This window comes from Microtus ochrogaster, linkage group LG1 (genome assembly GCF_000317375.1).
Source record: "Microtus ochrogaster isolate Prairie Vole_2 linkage group LG1, MicOch1.0, whole genome shotgun sequence".
Classification (NCBI taxonomy): domain Eukaryota; kingdom Metazoa; phylum Chordata; class Mammalia; order Rodentia; family Cricetidae; genus Microtus; species Microtus ochrogaster.
In genome coordinates, this window is record NC_022027.1 from 20,713,217 (window position 1) to 20,723,123 (window position 9,907).

Here is a 9,907-nt window from a genome sequence, read left to right on the forward strand (position 1 = left end):
GAGAGAGAGCCCGAACTGACCTTCCCCTGTAATCACATTAGTGAATACCCCAACTATGATCATAGAGCCTTCATCCAGCGACTGTCAGAACCAGATACAGAGATCCACAACCAAGCACCAGGCCGAGCTCTGGGAATTCAATCAAAGAGAAGGAGGGGTAGGATGAAATATATGAGCAAGGGATGTCAGGATCATGATGGAGAAATCTGCTGAACCAAGCTTATAGAAACTCGGGAACTCTAGACCCACAGCTGTGGAGCCTCTGTGGGACCAAACTAGGCTCTCCATATGTGGGAGGCAGTGGTGAGGCTTGGACTGTCTGAGGGGCCCTGGCAGTAGGACCAGGATCTCTCCCTGGTGCAGGACCTAGTTTGCTAGAGCCAGTTCCCTATGGTGGGAAGCCGTGCTCAGCACCAATGCAGGGAGGAGGGGCTGGGTCCTGTCCCACCTTAATGTGCCAGACTTTGTGGACTCCCTATGGGAGCCCTTACCCCTTGGGAGGAGTGGATGGGGAGGGCTGGGGGAGAGGCAGGGGTAGGGGGAGAAGGAGAAGGGTGGCGGGGTAGAACTGTGGATGGAATGTAAAATGAAATTTTAAAAAAAATCGAAAAATAAATAAATAAATAAACATCAAGAATCCAGAAGGCTCATTCCCCCTCCCAGGAGGTTGTCACTCTGTAGCGCAAGCCACACAGCATTTACCACAGCTTCCTGGTACCTTGACACAAAGCAGGAGCTCAGAATTCTTTGTTGGCTAAGTAAACAGCACTCCTTGCTTCCTCTTTGTCAGGTCTGCCTACAGGCCTTCCTGTCCTAACTGGCCATCACCAGTTGCCGGTATTCCTGACTCAGAATGTCAGCATCTCAGAGCAGCCCAGTGGTACTGTCTCAGTGCTGAGTCTCCAGGATATGGCCGGTGTTATTTATGCACTACAGACCGTTGAAGTTGTGTGTAAGCTTTCTTGCCGCCTTGCTCTCCCAGGATAGATGGATTGCTCCCTGAAGGCATACACTTTACCTTACCAAAAAGGACAGAATGTACTCAGAATGCTCGTGATAAATAATTAAAAGTTTAGTAAAAGTTAAGAACAATCCGATGCTGAGGGATAGTCAATTAATGTTTTTAACTTTTAGGAAACTACTATATAACAATAATAGATACTGACAAAAAAGACATGGCTAACAAAATATGAAATCGAATCACTGAATGTGTGTAACCATCTGGTGTTAGATGGTAGGTTAGAGTTCATTATCTTGTTGGTTACAAGTCCTAAACTGTGTCTGTATATAGTGAAGTAGTTTACTAAATAGAGAAGTGAAAATCTGAACGATTCTTTGCCTTCTAAATTCTATACACCATTTTCACTATGAGTAAAGATATTTTCTAAATTATGTATTTTATTAAATGTTTATACTTTTACTAGTTGAAGCATTGCTTGATACATCCCCAAGGAGCAAATTCATTTAATTTAATTCTTCTCTCTCTCTCTCTTTCTCTCTCTCTTTCTCCCTCTCTCTCTCTCCCTCGCTCCTTCCCTCCCTCCCTCTCTCTCCCTCTCTCTGTCTATCTCTCTCTCTCATCTTTCTCTCTCCTTCCTTCCTCCTTCCTTCCTTAGTTGACACTATGTCCATCAGAGCAGAAGCATATTGCTAAGCGGTGTTTATGCGCACCACCCACAAGTATGTTAATATGTCTAAGCTACTAACAAAACACCCTGGACTGGGAGTTTGTAAACAACAGAAATAATCTTTCTCACAGTTCTGGAGGCTAGGAAGTCTAAGATCAAGGCTCTAGCAGACTGGTTTCTGCTAAGTCCCTATGTCCTAGATAGCTATCTTTTTATGGTGATCTTGCTTGGTGAAGGCCAAGGGAGCTCTCTCTAAGGTCTCTTTGTCAGGACCCTGCCCTCATGTCCCCTGGCTTCCCAAAGGCCCCACCTTTTTGATGCTGGGGATTGTTTCAGCATCTGAATTCTGAAGGGAACACAAGCCTTCAGATGTTCAGATATAGTCCATAGCGCTAACAAGTCCAACATGCCCAGTGTGTGGTGAACAGCTTACATGTTATGCCATTTAAATCTCATTACAATCTCATTTTATGAATGGGAACACTGAGATGTTAGTTAATTGTTGATTGATTGCTAAGTGCCCGGAGCTGGGCTGCCAAGTCAGGCCTAACAAACCCCGGATCTCTTGCCTGCCTGGGTTATTCTAGGCCAGAAACCCTAGTCGTTGCCCTTCGCCCTTCGGGAAAAGCCATATTCTGTCATCTCCCCGTGCAGCCTGCTGTGAAGATGAGGCAACAAGTATCCCTCAGTTTTCCGCTTTGTTGTTGTTGCAGGAAGAGAAGTTAGACACCGTAGAAGCCTAATGGACCCCAGCTCCCCAGCAGGTAAGCTGGCGTTTTCCATTTCATGTGCAGTGGGGGGGGGGGGATGTCTGTCCTTGACATTTTTCATTAATTCTCTTTTGTTGCGTGTAACACTGAAGTCAGTGGACAGAGCGAGTCCCCAAGTCGGCTTCTTTGGGGCTCATTCAGATTTCAGTTCGATTACGTGATTTAAAGCTTTTTGTTGCTATTTTGTTGTCTTAACATTTTTAAATTTTTATTTCGTTTTATATGTGTGTGTGCACATGTGCCTGTGTGGAAATCAAAAGACAGCTTATAGGAATCGGTTCTCTTCTTCTGCCACAAGAGGCTTGACCTGGGCCTTGAACTCTGGCCCTAAGTCTTGGCAATGGCACTGCTCTGCTAAGCCATCTTGCCAGCTCCCTCTGCAGCTCCTCGTGATTATTTTCTACTTTTATTGTTGGGAAGAGAATTAAAAATGTGTGTGGCGAGACAGCAAACCAACCAGATCTTCACAGTGAGAGATTCCCACTTGCCCAAAGAGGTTGGGACATCTCCAGGGCCGTTCACTCCCCTCCCCCGCACACTGGCTCTAAGTGTCTTCACAGGACTGTAGACTCAGCCCTCTAGGAATTTGTTAGGAATCCATCTTACTTAGGGCTTCAGAAGCTACCCACAATGCCCAGCCCTCAAGAGACTCCGGTGTATCCCTCAGGTAAGGAGCCAGGTCCTGGGTTATACCTTCTGTTACGGTTTGAATATGAAATACATCCCTCGGGGTTATGTGTCGGAGGCTTGGTATCCACCTAGCCGGGTCGAGGTATTCGGGGAGGTGCTGGACATTTTAGGAGGAAACACCTGGCAGGAGGAAGTAGCTCACTCGGGGCGTGTCCTTGGGGATTCCACCTTGCAGTGGGGGATTCCACCTTGCAGTGACGTCTTCCTGACTCTCTCTGTGGCCTGGCTGCTTTGGGGCATGTGTTCCCACAACCATGACCTTCTGCCTGACCTCATGCCCGGAACAGTGGATCAGCTAACCCTGGACTGAGGCTAGAAAAATAAGTCACAATAAATCCTACCTCCTTTTCAATAACCCGCTGGGTATTTGTCACGGAAATGACCGAAGCAACCAATCGCATTTCTTTCCGTTTATTTCTGACTTCTCCTCCCTGTACCAGCTAACTTGCGGGACCATATCCTCCATTTCAGCTCCAGGCAACCAGCCTGTCACGCCTTACTCCATGTATCCCAGCCACAGTGTAGCCATTATCCTTGCTCTTTCTGGAAAGTTCTAGACCATCATGCTGTCCCGTCTCTGCAGAGTTCCTTCGTCCTTTCAGATTCATACCATCTGCCTGCCTATTCTTACTGCCGCTCAGTCTGAGAGTGTGAGGACCTGGCCCCGTAGCCACTCCGCATCACTCAATACTGTGGGTCAGAGTGTGTGCAGGGACCTCATCTCATCTACGTTTCAATCTCCTTTCATGGCTACATCCTGACCTTTCCATCAACTGATGGTTCTAAATAATGAGGCCACCGTCTCTTAGTACAGCAGATTTCTCATGCTCAAAGGTGTCGTGTAACCGCTTCTGTTTGTTTCTAGCTGTATTAGGCTCTCCAGCCCCAGAACGCTCATCTAATAACCAATAAAATAAATCTATTTAAGTTTAGGCTGAAAAAAAAAATGCACTGGGAAGGTCATATGCAAATGTGATAATAGGGAGGTAAGATGAAAGAGCAAAGGAAACAGCCAATGACGAGATTAGGAAAGACGTGAAGGGAGCTGTATGGCCAGGCAAAGAGACAGGCAGTGGTGCCCTAGAGGATCATGAAGGTCTGTGAGCATCCTTTACTCTACAAGGCTCTTAGCTTGAAGTGAGTCATTACAGTCAGTGCTTACAGCTCACTACAGTTGCGAGATTTCTCTGTAAGTCGCTGTAAACAGGACCTTGGTGGATTCCAAACCACCACTAGCAGGTCGCTGTCCCATCCCTTCCCATCCCATTTTCAGCGGCTCATTGGTACACACGGCCTTGTTTTGTGTTTCTCTTTCAAAGCACCTTATTTGAAAATGTTACTAATTCACCTTTTAGGCTGATTTGAGGCTAGCAGCACTGTAGCTCACTCCAGGATGAGACTTATCTGTTGGATCAGTTTCTTCCGAGATGCATACCGCAGCCTTCTTTAACTTAGCACCACCAGACAGCACCTTGGTGCTATGCTTGGGGCCTTTGAACAGCAAAACAAACAAAAATGGGACACCAAATGGACAGCAGAGAATGCGCTTATGCAGAATAATAAGTCAATCAAGGAGACGGAAAACTACCCCGTGTGAGCTCAGCTAGAGACAGATGGGTCTCCTTTTTGCCTCTCTGCACAAGCCCATGTGTGGCTGCCACACAGCATCATCTGAGCACTCGTGTTTGAGTTACTAATAAATCCTGTCAAGGGAGCAGCATTCAAAAATGTAGACCACAAGAAATGAGGATGAAGGATAGCTATAAAATGTCAGTTAGCAGCTGGTGTGTAAGAAGTGCTATGTAAACTTGATGTTTCTACTGTCATCTTCACTATTGCATGATATTAAATAGCCTGAGGCAGGGGCTTCAGAGATGGCTCAGCAGTTAAGAGCACTCGGCTGCTCTTCCAGAGGTCCTGAGTTCAATTCCCAGCAACCACATAGTGACTCCCAGCCATCTGTAATGAGATCTGGTGCCCTCTTTTGGCCTGCATTCATATAGAACACTGTATGCATTATAAATAACTTAATTTATTAAAAAATCCTGAGGCATTGGGCATCTCTGGGAAGGTTTCAGGTGGAGCAGTGATGATAACTGTTCAGGTCTGTGGTCTAAAAGGACCTTAGGACTGTGTGGCTAATGTGGGGGACATGAACAGATGTGGAGACCGACTAGGAAACAGTACTGTAATCTGGGTATTGACAGAAATATGACATTGCCTTAGAACAGGGCATAAGAAATAGCCATGGCTGGAAGGAATGGGCCTAAGAGAGAGCCAGGCCTGGTAGCACGTGCCTGTAACCCGGCACTGCAGTCACTCCCAGAGCACCTCACTTCTGGAGTAATTGTGCAAATTTTCCACATCCCAGCAGTTCTCCACTTCTGCGTGCCAGCTAGGTGTAACACAATCCAACCAACTTTTTGCCCTAGCTGCCCTGAGGTAGCACCAGATTCCAGAAATTAAGGACCAAGGCCACAAGGCTGTGCCCCTACCCCCACCACTTCACATGCTGGTTACAAACCTGGACCCTGAACATGTGGCCGAGCAGTCATAAATCAGGGTTTTCAAGGTGCCCTCCTTGGACTCAATAGTTTGTTTGAATGGCTCACAGTACTGAGAGTAATTAATAGGATATATTTGCTGGCTTGTTACAAAGGATATTTAGAGAATTGGATGAGAAGTCAGATGATGCAGAACAAAGGCAAGGTCTAAGGATTGCCACAAGAGCAGAGACTTCTGCCCTATGGAGTTGAGAAGCACCACCCTCTAGCACACAGGGACATTTATACACTCCCTGTGGGGTTTGTAGAGTTCAGTCTCTATCTTATTTTCAGTATCTACCATCAGCACCAACGTACCATCAGCATACACACACACAAGAGACAGACAGACAGACAGACAGACAGACAGACAGACAGAGATACAGACAGAGAAGAGCAAGAGAGAGAAGGAACAGAGAAACAGAGAGAGAGATTAATGGATGATACTGAAATAACCAAAACCTCTACTTGGTGTTGTGGTGATGGTAACATCCCGAGGCTACCCAGGGAACCCAGCTTCAGTAGGGTAAACTCAGCATCATAAACTCAAATGTGGACAGCAGGGTTCCTTTTGTCAAGAGGCCCCTAGGACTCAGGAAGTTCCAGGAGCTTTTGGAGCTCTGTGCCAGGAACCAGAGACAATGATCAAATCTATTTGCTTTTACCATAGCTCCCTATATGATTTTATGTGCACTTTGACCAGCCCTCTGGTCAAACAGCCTTAGAAGGAAAAATTGGTCATAAAAAAATAAAAGGGAATCCCGGATGGATCAAACAAAGCAGACATGCTGCAAAGACTGGTCATGCTGGGCTTCTTCTGTGACTTAGACCAGAAGCCAGTAAGTGGCATTTGCCTATAAACTAGTACTTTGGAATCTAAAACAGGAATGTCCTGAGTTCAAGATCAGTCTTGGCTACATGAACCATGTCTCTAAAAATAAATAATATAATATAATACAGAATCCTATTTGAACTATACATGTTAAATGGGGGGGGGTCTTCTTTAAGATTTTAAAAATCACCTCAAGAAAACTGTTTTCTGAAAACTCTTCAGGGTGTACCAGTCTTTGGTCCCAAAAATGTAATATCATTGAGGGGGTCATAGCCCCTCAATAAAGCTGGGTTATTATTGCTATGCCACTGTGATTCTCTCTAAACATACTTAGTTTAAATGTCATCACCTCTGGGTTCTTCTAAGCAACAGAGTTCTATCCAAGTAGCAGAAATGTGGGGAAGCATCTAATATCACCGAAGAAAGTTGATGGTGGTTTATGAGGTTATGTGGTGATTAGCTACACTGTCTATCAGAGCTCTCTGTATCACTTCCAACAGATGCAGTTGACTCTTTGTGTCTGTAGGGTTTGCGGCTATAGATTCTGCCACCTGCTGCTGCTGGAAAGTATTTAGGAAAAGCTATTATGTGGCTGTTGATGCAGACTGTAAGCTGTCACGTGGCTGTTGATGCAGACTGTAAGCTGTCACGTGGCTGTTGATGCAGACTGTGTAGTCACACCTCTAATGGTTGCATCTGGAGTGAATGTGTGGAAATGTGTTCATCCTTCCCTAAATAATACAGAGTAATAACTGTACAAAGCATTAATATTGTGATAGATGTTATAGAGACTGGAAATGCTAAAAGCAAGGCCACCATCTAAAGAATAAAGGATATGGGAGGATGTTGGGGGCATATGTAAATACTGCACCATTTCATGGATAGGGCTGAAGCAAGCAGGGATTTGAGAACCATTCCCCATGGATACCAAGGGACAGCTCTTCCATCAAGGCCAGTGGGAAATTTGTATCACCCACTAAGAGTTGTAGGTATTTATCTTAGGCAATTGAGTTGGAGCCTCACAGAGGCCTTCCTGTGCCTAGTGAAAACCATCCTCACTAATAAGGGGGCCCAACACCTGTACCAGCACCTTCTGCACCCTGGCAGATGGAAGGGACACCTAAACTTTTCCACTAATGTCACTCACATCTGTTGGTGATATTGAGGGTTCCCAAAGATCACTAAGCATGGTATGAAGGTCCTATGTCCCTTATACTTTCTCTGGGGGAAAGTTTGGGGTATCTACTAAAACAGGTTGGAGGAGGTCGGAATGAAGAGGGAACCTGTCCTGAAGTGACATTACGGGACAAGCAGCCTGGGATGGGAAAGGAAAGAGATCAGTAGAGATGAGTACAAAAGTAAAGCCCTCTATAGCCACCCTGGCTCCACCCCTCGCTCCACCCCTCACTCCACCCCTCGCTCCACCCCTGACTTCTTCACCCCTGTGACCTGCCCTACAGTAAGGCACTCAGCAAGAGTGCCCTGTACATCACATGACCCTCGTTCTTTCAGAACCCAAGACCAGCAAGTGTCGAAAGGCTATTATTTGCTCATGTAGCCCATCTTCCTTAGACAATCATACGATCTGTAATAGGTAAGGCCCTGAAGGGAATGGGAACACCTCCTTTCCAACCAAGGAAATCCTACGCGGTATGTGGTCATTTGGTTATGCAGCTACGGGAAAAACTCAGAAGCAAATGAGACGACGAGGTGATGCAGATCGTCAAAGCAGGTCGATCTTTCCACCTGCTGTGATTTGACTATTTCTCCTCTCTCCAATTCGTGTTGACCCTTAACCCCAGTGCAACAGCGCTAGGGGTTGTGGGTTCCCGATGAGAAGGGGAGTCTTCTCCTCTCTTATCCACACCTGTCCGTCCCCCACCCCTATTTTCTCCCTAATGTTTACCATGTAAAACCTTGCTGATGAAGCAAGAAGGCCCTCACCAGATCTTTGCAGCCTCTAAATTCTGAAAAATAATTGCTTTTCTTTATAAATTACAGCCTGGTATTCTGCTTTGCCAACAAAACATATACCAGGACATCGGTCTCTGATGAGAGATGGAGGCAGACATGAGGGGCTCCATCATGTCTCCAGGGGACCCTACTGGGCACCAGAAGCTACAGAGAACATAGAGTTGTTCCCAGAATGGAGAGCAGCCTGTCTGAGATCCAGAGATCCCTGATGTCTCTCCTCTTTGCCCTCCAGTCCAGTCCAGCACTGTCACTGGGCTCTAAGGGCAGGGGAACTGCAAGGGTAGAGTTCCCTGAAAAATAGCCGGGCAAAGGGGGGAAATGAATCCAAGAGCAATCTGATCCCATATAGTATGTTCTTCAGATGAATTCCATATTTTAGGCACTTGATTTTTCCTAGTGCTGTCCTGTTACATGCTACAGTAGGGGATAATAGATCAAACATACATTAGAAAATGTCCGGGGAGGGGGGGAGCTGGAGAGATGGCTCAGAGGTTAAGAGCATTGCCTGCTCTTCCAAAGGTCCTGAGTTCAATTCCCAGCAACCACATGGTGGCTCACAACCATCTGTCAGGCATACAGACAGAATATTGTATACATAATAAATAAATAAATGAAGATAGCGATCTATATTATAAAAAAAATGTCCAGGGGTTGTGACTCGGTTGGCTGGTTCTAGTGCTTTCTAGGAGACACAAAGCTCTGAGTTTAGTACTTAACCTCACATGAAACTAGGCATGGCAGTGCATGTTATAGTCCCTGCACTCAGGAAATGGAGGCAGAAGGACCGGAAATTCAAAGTCATCCTCAGCTATGTAATGAGTTTGAGGCCAGACTGAAATGCATGATACCCTGCCCTCTCCAGGCCCCTCAAAAGAAAAATGAGAAAAACTTACGAAGTATGGCCAGGCATGGTAAAGCATACTTGCAACCTTACTACTTAGAGAAGACAGAGGTAAGAGGATTGCAAGGTCAAGATCAGCCTGGGCTACGTAGTAAGACTATGTCAAAATAAAGGAAGCAAAGGAAAGTTAAAATAAAGTGTTATAAAACTTAGTTTTAAAAATGAACAAAAATTTTAAAGTCTTAAGATAATTGCCTGACTTTGTGTTGGGATTGAGAATGGTGATGACGAATTGGTTTCTGACCAAGTTATTATGTTGGCTAACTTGGTTTGGGTCACATCATTGATCCCTAAAAGGATTCAGCACCATGTAGCAGCCTCATTGTTTTCTAGGGACCCACCAGGCTACAGGGTTAAGATACTGACCTCCTCATTAAAATAAAGCTGGCCTGGACCAACCAGAGACAGAGCAACACAGGCAACTAAAACTGCCTCAACTTCTTTGAAGCCGTGAGCAACGGTCACCAGCCTGTGACCCAAGACAGCTGGTAAGAAATGCAGGTTCTTGGGCTCCACCCAGACTCAGGTGGATCAGTACAACCCAGGGCCCTCTGCTGCTCTGTCTACCA

At 45.8% G+C, this 9,907-nt stretch overlaps 1 protein-coding gene across 1 annotated transcript in view; it reads left to right on the forward strand.

Annotated features, from left to right (window-relative positions):
- Window positions 1-9,907, forward strand: part of LG1H4orf19 (linkage group 1 C4orf19 homolog) — an 85,551-nt gene that overhangs the window by 63,646 nt on the left and 11,998 nt on the right. The window contains exon 2 of the mRNA XM_005359246.3: window positions 2,342-2,392. The gene's annotated coding sequence lies outside the window, so the exon portion shown is untranslated. The remainder of the gene's footprint in view (window positions 1-2,341; window positions 2,393-9,907) is intronic.